Source organism: Malania oleifera, chromosome 6 (genome assembly GCF_029873635.1).
Source record: "Malania oleifera isolate guangnan ecotype guangnan chromosome 6, ASM2987363v1, whole genome shotgun sequence".
Lineage (NCBI taxonomy): Eukaryota > Viridiplantae > Streptophyta > Magnoliopsida > Santalales > Ximeniaceae > Malania > Malania oleifera.
In genome coordinates, this window is record NC_080422.1 from 82,347,753 (window position 1) to 82,360,714 (window position 12,962).

A 12,962-nucleotide genomic window follows, 5' to 3' on the forward strand; every position below is an offset into this window, starting at 1 on the left:
CCAATGGCTAGAAATGGCCAGCTCTCTAGCCAAGTGAATGAGATTCTCTCCCAATGGATACACAACAACTAGCTTGGCTTTTTGGCTATAAATATAAGTAAATAGACTCAATCTTACATGGTTTTGAATGGTTTTGGTGATTTTAAAAGTTCTTAGTGAAAAATATATTTTGAATACAAAACCTAGGCACTTTTCATTTTAGTTTATCATCAATAGTGCTCAATTTCTCTCTTGCTCTCCAATCTTGTTTAATTCATTCCTTAAGAGAATAGTGTGAGGATTGTATTGTATTTGATATCAATTCAATTAAAGGAGCATCGTTTTGTAATCCATCATCTTGTTGTAAAAGGTTCTTTGTGAACCAAATTGGTGAAGGTTCTTAGTGAACCGATTTGCAAGGCTTCTTGGTGAACCTTATAGCTTTTGGTGAGTGGTGGGATTTTTTTCCTATGTAAAGGCTCTTGGTGAGCGTTGAGGGATTTGTTCTCTAGTAATAAGGCTTCTCCGCCGTTGAAAGAGTTTATAGTGGATTGTGGAATCCTTTTGTTGGTCTCAAGGCGTGGACGTAGGCTTGGTGCCAAACCATGTTAAAATACCAGTATTAAGCTTCCCTACTCTTTAGCCTTTACTTTACAACTTGTGTATGATTTACATTTCATATATTGTGGTATAATTGCTTGTATCTTACCAAGAATTTTATTTTGTAGAGAAAGTAAAAATATGCAAAGGAGTCCATTTAACCCCCTCTAGACTCTACTCCTGGGCTGACAAGTGGTATCAGAGTGAGGCACTTGCATTTTTCAGAGTAAAATCTAGAGTGAAAAAGATTAAATGGCATATTTGATGGACACCTCTTCCCAAGGACAATCCATTACAAACCCACCGATGTTCAATAGCTCCAACAACCTTGCTTGGAGAAATCGTATGACCATCTTCATCCAAGCACATGATTGTAAAATATGGCGGGTCATCACAAAGGGAGATTATGAGTTCAAAAATGACAAAGGTGAACCAAAAAAACCTTGAGGATACGTCACACACCGAAATAAGGTTAGTTGAACTTAGTTTTAAAGTTAAGAATTTTCTTTACTGTGCTTTAAGTGATAATGGATACAACCGTATTTGTGGTTGTAAAATTGGTAAAGAAATTTGGGATAAACTCGAAGTCACATATGAGGCTACATCCTACATTAAGAAGACCAAAATATACATGCTAGTTAATGAGTACGAAATTTTTAAAATGTATGAGGGAGAATCCATCACGTCCATGTTCACTTGGTTCACACACATCATAAATGAATTAAAAGCACTTGGTAGAACTTATTCTATGAAGGATAATGTTCAAAAAGTTCTCCAATCTTTACCTGAGTCATGGCATGCTAGATCAACTGCCATTGAGGAAGGAAAAGATTTAACCAAAGTCACACTCAATGAGTTAGTCGAGTCACTCATGACCCATGAAATTAGGAAAAAACATGACTTTGGATCCTAAAAAGCCTAGGAAGGATATGGGTATGACATTAAAGTCATCTAGCTCAAAATACAAAGAAATGCTAGAAGATAATGAGGATAGTGAGGATGATATAGAATCACTCACAAGAGATTTTAAGAAATTTCTAGCAAAAAACAACATTTTCATAAGCAAACTAGAAATGAGGAAACAAGCAAAAATGATAGCATTAGGTGCTACAATTGCAAGAAGAGTGGGAATTTAATAACAAATTGTCCCTTGATCAAACACAAAGGAAAATTTCGAAAAGAAGATTACAATGTTATGAATGCTACTATTTGCAATGAAACTAATGGATCTTCCACCAATGATGAAAAAGCACATCCATGCTTTATAGCTAATGAACAAGAAGACGAAGTAAATTCAGATGATGATGATGAGTATACTCCTTCTTATGATGAAGTAGTAGAAAATTGTGCTAAGTTGTTTAATGAATTAGTTTTGGTAAAGAAGAAGGGCAAAAATTTTGAGAAAAAGGATGCTTTGTTGAAACATAAGGAATCCTCATTGATAAAAGAAAATGATTCTTTTAAAAAGAAGCATAAGGAGCTTATTTCAAATTCTCAAAAAGAGCAAGTAAAAATAGAAGATTTGGAAAATGAATTGTCAAAATGCAAAAGAAAGAAATCTTGTCTTTTTTCTACCTTAATAGAGGAAAATATTTCCTTTAAAAAGGAAAATGAGGAACTTATTGAAAAAACTCAAAAAGACCATAAAATTCTTCAAGAGGAAGTAGGAAATTTGAAAAATCAAATGGCAAATATTTTAAAAGAGAATACTCTCTTGAAAAAGAAAAATGAAGATCATGGAAAAATCATAAAAGGAAAAGAAAACTCAAATAAATTATTAGGAGTTAAAAGAAATAACTTTTCCAATAAGAATTTGAAATCCTCTTATAAATCACACAGTTATGCCTCCTCAAGCAAAACTAGTACAAATAAGTCAAGACCCTTACCCACAAACAAAATTTGTTTATATTGTGAAAGAAAGGGTCACATCTGGTATTTTTGCCCTTATGGAGGAGTTGAAGGCAAGGAAAGGAAGATGGAATGGGTTGTGAAGAAAACCAACCCATTGGGATCCAATGAAGAATGAGTACCAAAAGGAAACACATGACTTTTGAACTTGTTCTTCCTTAGAAACTAGGATTAGGAAATAGGTCTTAGGTAGACTTACTGCACCTAGGTAGAAATAGAAAGGGAATGTGATGAAAAAGCATGCACTCAAAGCTTGCACCTTAAGAAAATTTTATTTGAGTGGCAAATTTTGTTTTGATGATATATGCTTGTTTGGACACATAGTTAGATTATCTAAAGTATTACATGACATTTCCATATATGAAGTTGAATTTTAGTAAAGTGAATCACACCAACAAATGCATCACTGCCATGGAAACAAATCTTTAGGGGGAGAAATTATTTTAGAGAAATGAATTGTACCTCTCTCTTTGATGATGATCAAAGGGGGAAAAGTTTTGTGGTGTTATGGGAAAATTGTATGTAGAGTAGAAATGTATATTTGTGATATAGCTCCAATGGATATGAAATGTTTTATATCCATATAGTACGGGGGAGCAAATGTTAGTTTTATTTAACAATATGCATAATTTGAGGGGGAGCTTGGAATTTTACCCTATAAAGAATACCAATGGTTTGTCATCATAAAAAAAGGGGAGATTGTTAGCCTTGATGGCCACATGTTTTTATTGTCATGTTTTGATGATAACAACCCATTAGTGGTTCAAGGTAAACTAATCTTTGCATATTAAGCTATGATAAGTACAAACACAAATGTAAAGATTAAGTGAATTCTTAATAGGTTAGACATCATAAAAAAGGGTGAGATTGTTAGCCTTGGTGGCTACATCATGTAATGTGTTCTAATGATATTAACGTATTTGTTGTTCCTAGTGTTTTCGTCTTTGCAAATCTTATTAAGTATAGGTATAAGTGACAAATACATGAAGTATTGGATCAAAGGCAAAGATCGAATTGAGTTGACGTCAAGTAGGAAAGATCAAAAGAACACTCTCTCGGAAAGGATTCAAGCACAACCAAAGGAAGCTAAATGTAGAATTATATGTAATATGGAGTGTTTGAGGTAATATATTTTGTAACTCTGCATACCCTGAGCCCCACAAACCCTTGTCTCCTGCCTCTGTCCCTTGCCATAATTATCTCTCCTCCACAGACCACCACTAGATCCCTATTGAAAACTTGAAGGTGTGGACCTTTTCTTCTGTCACTACTCCTCTACACCTATCCGTTCACTGACCTCTGCCACAACTGCTCTGTCTACCAACTCAGCAAAGTCCCGTAATTTTAGTACCACTACCTATTTATATATTTCACGCCTCAAACATCTTCCAATTTGTCTCGCCTTCTTTGCCTCATCGGGAATGATATTCGGGGCCAAGAGGGACAACTCTATGAACCTCGTCACGTACTACTGAACTGATTGTTGTCCTTGCTTCAAATTCAGGAATTCTTCTACTTTGGCCTCCCTGGTAGCAGTTTGAAAATATCGATCGAAGAACAACTCTCTAAACCAGCACCAAGTCATAGCTATAGGTACTGCCCTCTGTTCCTCCAATAGTTTTACCACAATCCACCATCTCTCGGTCTCTCCTATCAGCTTATAGGTGGAAAATAAGACCCTTTGCTCCTCTGTACACTACAACATTGCCAATACTTTCTCTATTTCCTGCATTTAGTTTTCGGCTACTGCAGGATCAGCTCCTCCTGAAAATGCTAGAGGATTCATCTTGGTTAATTTCTTTATCGTACACCTGTGACCTACAAACGGACCTCCTTGCTCCTTGGAGCTTCGTGCAATCTCAGTCATGACATGCTGAGCTACACTGCATAATACCACATCTGAATCAACCCCACCTACACCGAGGGCCCTTCACCCTCACTACTGCTCGCATGAGCACTGCCACCCCCAGGGTCCATCCTAAAAAGACAATATACATGGCTTAGGGACCCTTTTCTTATAATTTATGTATCTAACCTCTATCTTAACATTGTTAACTTAATTCAAGATTTAGTCCTACACTTTAGAAACACAACCCGACAATAGTTTACCTTGGATTTCCTGAAATCATCACCTCAGGAAAAACACAAAAACCACCACGAAAGTCCTGCCTCCAGACTGTAGAACAAAACCTTAAATCATTTTTCCTATACTCTAATATTGTTTCCGGTACACTTTAAAGTCTATAGAACCTAACAACTTAGACTCTAATACCAAATTGTAATGACCTGCCTATTTTTCCATATTTAATTTTTTTCCAACATAACCACATAAGTTGGACCCATGGTACAGAGGATATACCTGTCATACATATTTAATACCTTAACAGAGGAAAACATAAATCACATACATACTATACAGCATCGGACACAATACTAGAATTCCACTGAACCTGTCATATATGTACAATCATCCACAAAAGGACCAGAAAGTACACTAGGGACATATCCCAAAAACCATTCTGACCCTACTCAACTACTTACTCTTTTGACAGGGTAGTTCGATCAACCACTACTGCTGTGGAGTTCTATCCGCCCTTCTATCTGGGTTTCACGAAATATTTGTATTACTGGGGTGAGACATCTCTCAGTAAGGGAAATAAACTAATATCAATGTGTGACAACATGAGTATTATCAATCTTAAACATGAACTATACATAATACGCATATAACTGATGAAACAGGATGTATAAATTCTGAGTAAAACATGTGTTGGAAAAGGTGTATGCCCAAGAGGGGGGGTGAATTGGAAATTTTAATTTTTCTCCTAGGTTAAGTTAGAAGTCAATATGTTTTGGCAACCTAGGGTCCTTCTACACGGTTCCAAATGTGTTGATAAATAAAATATGTGGAATTTAATTCATGCACATCATTCATACAATAACATATATGTGCGGTAAATATAAAGTGCTGAAATGTAAATAGACACATGATATGTTATCGAGGTTCGGCTAACTGTGCCTACATCCCCGCCTCTAGCTCGCAAGCCAGAGGATTCCACTAATAGCTCACTTAAGGGTGGAGCGGCACCGTTTACAACCAGGTCAAATTAACACAGGGCTGACCTCAACCTTAACTAGGTCAATTAGCGGGGCTGACCTCAACCTACACGCCTTAACAAGACGACGCACCTAACTTTCCTAACCGGGTCTAAGCCAATCCGAGACTATTCCAGGGGTAGTCTCCCTCTTCATGCCCGTGCCTGGAAATACAACTGTATTTAAAATACAATCAAATGGTACAATGAATAAGCTTTCAAGTAAAGCAGATATGTACCCAAATGTGCGCAATAACATACACCACAATATGATTCAATATGTAAGCTCAATGTGGTCTAAATGGTTCAACTCTCAAAAGTATTTTCTATATGTGTAATGCGTACGTGAGAGTGGCAAACAAGCAATCTTTGTATCACACGATATTCAACAAATAAGTTCACACAAAGATGTCAAGTCTCCAGTATTTCAATTAGCAAGATAACTCAAGCATGTAAGTATTAAATGATGTATATGCCTGGTTTGCAAAAGATATGTAATCTTTGTATTCAGCAAATAATATATGAGTGAAAGAATATTGCAACAAAGACCACTATCACACAAACAAATATCTCTTCAAATATTTTACAAGATTAAAGTGCAATAGATATTTGGAAGTGTTTGCAAAGTTTTTGCAATAAAAAACAAATACAATCTTCTCAAGATCTTGCAATGAAGGTGCAAGCTTAGAAGATCTAACAAAGTCTTCTTAGGATAGACTTATCAACAAAGTCCCCTAAGAATCCTTAGGTTTTGCTCTCAAATAAAATCATGTCAAGCAACTAAAATAAGGAGAGCAAACCTTTTCCAACACACACTCAATCCACTTATTGATGATGTAGGCACTAATAAACAATAAGCATGAGTGAATGGGGCTAAAAAATGAGTAGTATAAGGTTTTTGTTTTTCAGAGAATTTTTCCTTAATTAAAGTGGCTAATCATCCTTAATTTTCTCAAATGAACTCATATATATAGGCATGGGAGAAAATATGACCGTTGGGGACCTATTGGGTATTATTAGGAAAGTTTAATGATGTTCAAAGCATTTTAACCCTATTTAAAAATATTAACCGCAGTAAAAAAATCAGGGCAACCCGAGAGGTCCGGTCGACCAGAATAGGTTCGGTCGACCAAATCTCATATGGTTCGGTCGACCAGGGAACTTTTGAACTGAGGTCTTAGTCGACCAGGAGAAGAAGATTTCTCAATTTTTCGAGGTTCGGTCGACCAGGCCATTTTGAACTGGCTGGTTCGGTCGACCAGACCACTGGAAGTTCTCTCGAGGACCCTCTGATCGACCAGGTAGTTGGAGTACAAAAGTGGTCGGTCGACCAGATGGTCAAAATATTGACCAGAGAGGTTTTCGGTCGACTAGGGCCTTTTGAACTACTTGGTTCGGTCGACCAGATGGTCAAACTTTGACCCAGGGAGGTTTCGGTCTACCAGGGCCTTTTGAACTACTTGGTTCGGTCGACCAGATGGTCAAACTTTGACCCAGGGAGGTTTCAGTCGACTAGGGCCTTTTGAACTACTTGGTTTGGTCGACCAAATGGTCAAACTTTGACCCAGGGAGGTTTCGGTCGACCAGGCCAAAATGAACTAGCTGTGCTGGTCGATCGAAAGTGCACCATGTGTGCATTTCGGTCCAATTTTGAAGCATACAAACCCTAATGAAGTGCCTAACATACATATGTGTAAATGTGTGTGTCCTAAGGTTACTTAGGGTCCAATTTGAAGACACCAAAAAAGTCCGGTGTTGGTCGACCGAAGGTCGACCGAAGGGTGTTCCCTAAGGTCTGTCTAAGGTCATTTTCCTTTTGAGCTTACGTATTAAGCCATGCAGGTGATGCATGTAATTATTACAATCAAAGCCCTATTTACTATTACAGACCTTTCCTACTTAATTATTACAAACCCGAATATAACATACAACAAATAAATTATATCTAGGGTCTTCGTCTTCGTTTTCCTCTGGGTCTCCGAGTGCCATCATAGGATACTACCAAGATAAACCTACACATCAACTCGGCAGTCATTAAATACCTGAGTATTTGTCATAATCAAAACAGGGTATAACCCATAGGGTCAACTACATGATTCATCATATCATCATAAATGTTATAATAAATATCGTACTAATTTTTGTAATCATCTAAACCATCTTCTATAATTGTACAATACTAAAATAATACCAAGGATGGATAGCTAGCTAATGTCATGTCTTACCCCCCACATGATAGGGTTTTGTGGCCCGAAGGCGGGACCTAGCAATGGCTAGCCAACCACGCTAAGTCAACTTAAGTCTATAAGTACGATGGGCTTGTCCCACCTGCTCTAGACTTCCAGGAGAACATCTAGACTACATTGAAGCCACATCGATTGCCATCTTTCACACTTTATCTGAGACATGTAGTAGCACTAACATAAACTTGAATTTTTACGTATAGCTATGGTACCATGCTCTGAAATACTAAACTAAGTCATCGTGGTTCTGATAACATATAGTACATTTCATATTACTGATACATAGCTATTACGTATTTTTAAGTAACATCTGACATTATCATATTTTCATGAATTCTAACATATCATACATAATTACAGCATCTATGCCGATCATAAACCACGAAATCTATGTTGGCCATATCATAACATATAAATCATGGCATCTACGCCAGCCATGTCTTAGCATATAAATCACGACATCTATGTCAACCATATCATAACTTACTCAACATAAATTTTTTGCACTGTTTAATACAATATTTTAAATCATAGTTTCTGTACTGCTTTCATGATTTTTCTGAAAACTATCATAACCTGCTTACTTTAGAAAAAAAAAATCATATTATTCTTGTATAGCATAATTTTCATGGAAATATATACTCATGCCACACAAATATGAATAATATTCTAAACATGAAATCTAATCTGAAACCATATTTTCTAATACAATGTATTAAATCTAATTTCTTGTTCAACAGCAATATTTTCAAACCCTATACTATACATATACAATTTCAGAAAATAAATGTTGTATATTCATAAATAATTTCACGAAAAATGTTGACTTAATTTTGTTGACCTTACAAGGCTTAACATCTTGTTTTGATGCTGACAAACAAGTAGAACTTAACATGTTTTGTTTAAGTGATGTATTTTCAGGACTCAATGATGAATGTAAGGTTAAAGAATTCATGAAAGCTTATATTTCAAAGAAGGATGATTTATATCAAGCTTGAAGCATGGATTCAAAAATGGATTTAAAGATAAAGCTTGAAGATCATAAGAGCATGAGGATTAAAGAGAACTTGATGAAAGCATAAAGAAAGATGAAGCAAGCATAAAGACCTCAAGGAATTCAAGAATTGCAAATTTGAAAGAATCTATAGGAAATTTCATGTAAGTACTTCAAATAATTTCAATATGGATACATGAAACTCTTAGGTTAATTTATTGGAGCTAAATACCTTATAAAATACTTGGAAAATATTTTTATAAGGTCAAAAATTATTTCAAAAAGGTTAGAATCATTTTTGGAATGAAAAGCATCAAAAAGAGGATTTTCAAAATGTTGTTAAGTTTTCTACATATGCATTGAGGTGTATTTTTCTCTATAAAAAACTCTTTATTTTAAAACGTGTTGAACGTGAAAGTTGTAGGATTTTATCTTAGCTTTCATTTGAAACCAAGATCATAAATTTTGGAATTACATAGAAAATGTTATGAACAAAAAACATAAGGGTACTCAAAGTTAATAGCAACCAGTAGACTGCTTGAACCAGGACAGGCGCATGGGTGGTTAGGACAGGCGCCTGGATGGTCAAGCCAGGCGACTGGATGTGTCCTAGTAGGTGACTACCACCCTACTACCACTTCTATGCCTTTAAAAGTAACATGACAGGTGACTACCACGAACATAATTTGAAAAAAAACCTCAACGGAAACATTTTTTAAATGGTTTGCTTGAGGCTCACACTTTGTGAAAACTTAGGGGATACTCCAAGTCACTTAGGGACCAAGTTACATACCTTTTAAAGTCTATAAATAAGCCTCAAAGATTATTGAATCAATGTACCAAGAATTCAAATTCAGTAAAACTTCAAAATCTCTCTCGATTGCTCTCAAAATTCTCAAGGCTCTCTCTTGCTCTCAACTTGCACTAATTCAACTAAGTTTTTGTTGACCTTCTTCCATCAGAATTGTGTTACAAATTCTAAATCTTTCAAACATTGAAAGAATTAAACGGTGATATACTTCATTGAGCTTCAAGTTAATTTCCATATTGTTATTTACTTTGAAATATATTAGTTTCTAAATTGTTGTACTAATAAGCTCTTTGTGTGAGCAAGTTTTTGTACACATCTATTTGATTTTATCTTGTAGATTGATGATTCCAAGGATTGTTTGGATCGTTGGCTAAGAAAGGGAATATTGCTTAGAGAGGCGGGCTCTAGCCTATTTAAGGAGTGACCGAATGAGGGGACATCGTTTGGAGAGGCGGGCTCTAGCCTAGTGAAGGAGTGTTTGAGCGTGGGGTATCACTTGTAAAGCTTTTGTTCCACCCATCAACATAACAGGTTTAGTGAATTCTTTGGTGGTTTGCCAAAGGCGGGGATGTAGGCTGGGTATAAATCGAACCTCATAAAAATCTCCGTCTCACTCTCTCTTTCCCTATTCTTTATTTTCAATACATATTTAAATTGCATGGATGCTTTAAATTTTGATTTTGATTTGGGTTGTGGAAACCGAAAGGGAGTACGTTGGTTGAACCATTCTTTGCGGAAACCATACGAGAGTACGTTACTTGGCTAAACACCCCAAAGATAAATTAACTTAAGAGTTTATTTGAATTCTGAAGTTTGGAAAGAGTAATTGGATTTTATATTGAAAATCATATTGAAGAAGAAATTTCATATATACAGGGCTTTGTTCAAAACTCACATTTAGCACAGGGCTGAAAACATCAAAAGCTGAAAGTTACATATATTATATTGATTGTGATTGGATGGTATAAAGATTTGTTTTATATTCCAAGAGTCTTAAATCTTGAATGATTTCATCAGTCTAATAGTGTTGTAGTGAACTTATATTTGGTAAATAAAATGTGGTTGTGTTGGTTTGGAAATTGTGATTAATTGTTTGATTGTTTTTACTTTCAAAGTGTGGTTGAAGATTGAATGTTTAATTGTGTTTAACTGTGTTGTTGATTGATTGTTCAAAAGAAACCAAGTTCTTGTTTGATTGACAAAATAAATAAAAAAGTCAAAGAATTGGTTAAATCACAAAAGAAGTTAAAGACTTTAAAAGAACTAAAGAGAAAGTTTTAAAAAACCAATTCACACCCCCCCCCTTTCTTGGGAAGTTATTCTTAATTTCAAGTTTATCCCCTTACCCGACTTACTGAGAAGCCCACAAATCTAAATAAACCTACACCTATGTGTTCGTAACTCTACACCGTGAAATTCAAATTTTCCAACAAATCAACATATACCAGTATAACACCTTCCAAGACATTCCCCTCTGTCCAGAAATACCCAATAACTTATTAAACTTAAATTAACCAACTTACCCAAATTTTGGGATGGTGCCCAAATACTCCAAATCAAAATTCTGATTAGGCAGTATTGTAGAGAATCTTCCCAAAAGTAACGTGGAGGCTTCCAATCGTCAAACTAGCGAGAATCGAAGCATGAAACCTAGAGAGAAGTCATAGGGCTAATTTTAGAGAGAGAAAGTGTCTTGCATGCAGGTTTCTCACTGGAAATGTGATTTGAGCATATATATAGAGTGTTGTTCATGTGGCCACATCGAAAAGACGCGTCTCCTCGTCGATGAATCCAAGCAATAAGTTTGTCGACGAAGACTATGGGATCGTCAACGAGCCCGCATGCCATCAATCTTGCTCTCGATTTCTTTTGTCGACGAGACATGTGTCGTCATCGACGTTCCCAATAGGCCGCTTGTCGACGAGTATTCTGTGTTTGTCGACGAGTCCTTGCTGAACCCCCTTAGAAAAATATTTTTTCTCTTTTTATTTTATTATATAATTGCTATAATTATCCAGGTCTCTACATGTTACTTGAATCCTTTTGTAGGCATTGTTAGCCTTGGTGGCTACACTATCATTGTTTAATGTGTTTTGTTGATATTAACCTATTTTGTTGTTCCTAATGTTTTCCTATCTTTGCAGATCATATTTAGTATAGGTATTCATGCATGAAGTATCAAATCAAAGGCAAAGATCATACCGAGTTGAAGTCGAGTAGGAAGATCAAATGGACATGTACTCAAAAAGGACCCAAGCACAACCAAAGGAAACTTAATTTTGTATTTTAAGTAATGGGTGTGTGTTTGAGGTAGTTTATTTTGTAACTCTTATGGTTTTGTCTCTTGTACGATTTCTAAACAAGAGTTGAAAAAATTGCATATGCATACTAGGATACATGAGTTTATAGGATTGCCTTAAAATCAAAAACTCAACTTTCATGGTTTTCAAAGTTAAACTTAAGAGTTTGTTAAATGAATCCTAAACTCAAATATGTTTTCAAAAGGGACAATTTTTCAAACATCTTTGTATTTTGAATATCTTCATACTTAGTCCTGGTTTTATCAAAATGAGTCTTACGTCCTAAGGGTGCAAAGAAAGTAAAGTATATATTCAATAAAGGACATACAAGTATATAAGATATCATTAACAAGATATCTTATATTCAAAGGGAAACTCTCTTGAACAAGTTTAATCTCCATTAGACTTAATACATTTCATATAATTTTGTCCAAAAATGTTTTAAATCATTAAAAGGCTTTTTATCAAAGAAAAAACAAAACATTTATCGACTAACATAGTGCAGCCTTGAGTCTTGGACACCTTTCGGTATTTCAAGCATAACTTTTGTTGAAAGAGTTCAAAAAAGAAAATCTTGGTGTCTATGGAAAGCTAAGAAAACATCCCACAACTTTTATGTTGATGACGTTTTCTAATTCAGGGCTCTATTTGACCACAACAGGGGAATGGTTGACCAAAATAGGGGAATGGTCGACCTGCTTTTCCAGTAGCTATTTTTTTCTCGCACACTAGCTGACTGGTCGATCAGTAAGGGTGTTTTGTCAATCGTTGGCCTTGAGCTTAGCGCTCCAATGGCTAGAACTTGAGCCAAACATTTAGAACTTGCTCCTAACGGCTAGCTAACAGTTCCTCTGACTTTTTGGCTATAAATACAAGTCCATAGACTTGTTTAGGCAGGTTCTTGATCATTTTAGTGAAATATATCTTTGAGTACCAAAACCTAGCACTTTGCATTTTACTCATTCATTTAAAAGTGCTCATTCTCTCTTGCGCACAAGTTGTGTTTAATTCATTCCTTAAGAGAATTGTGTG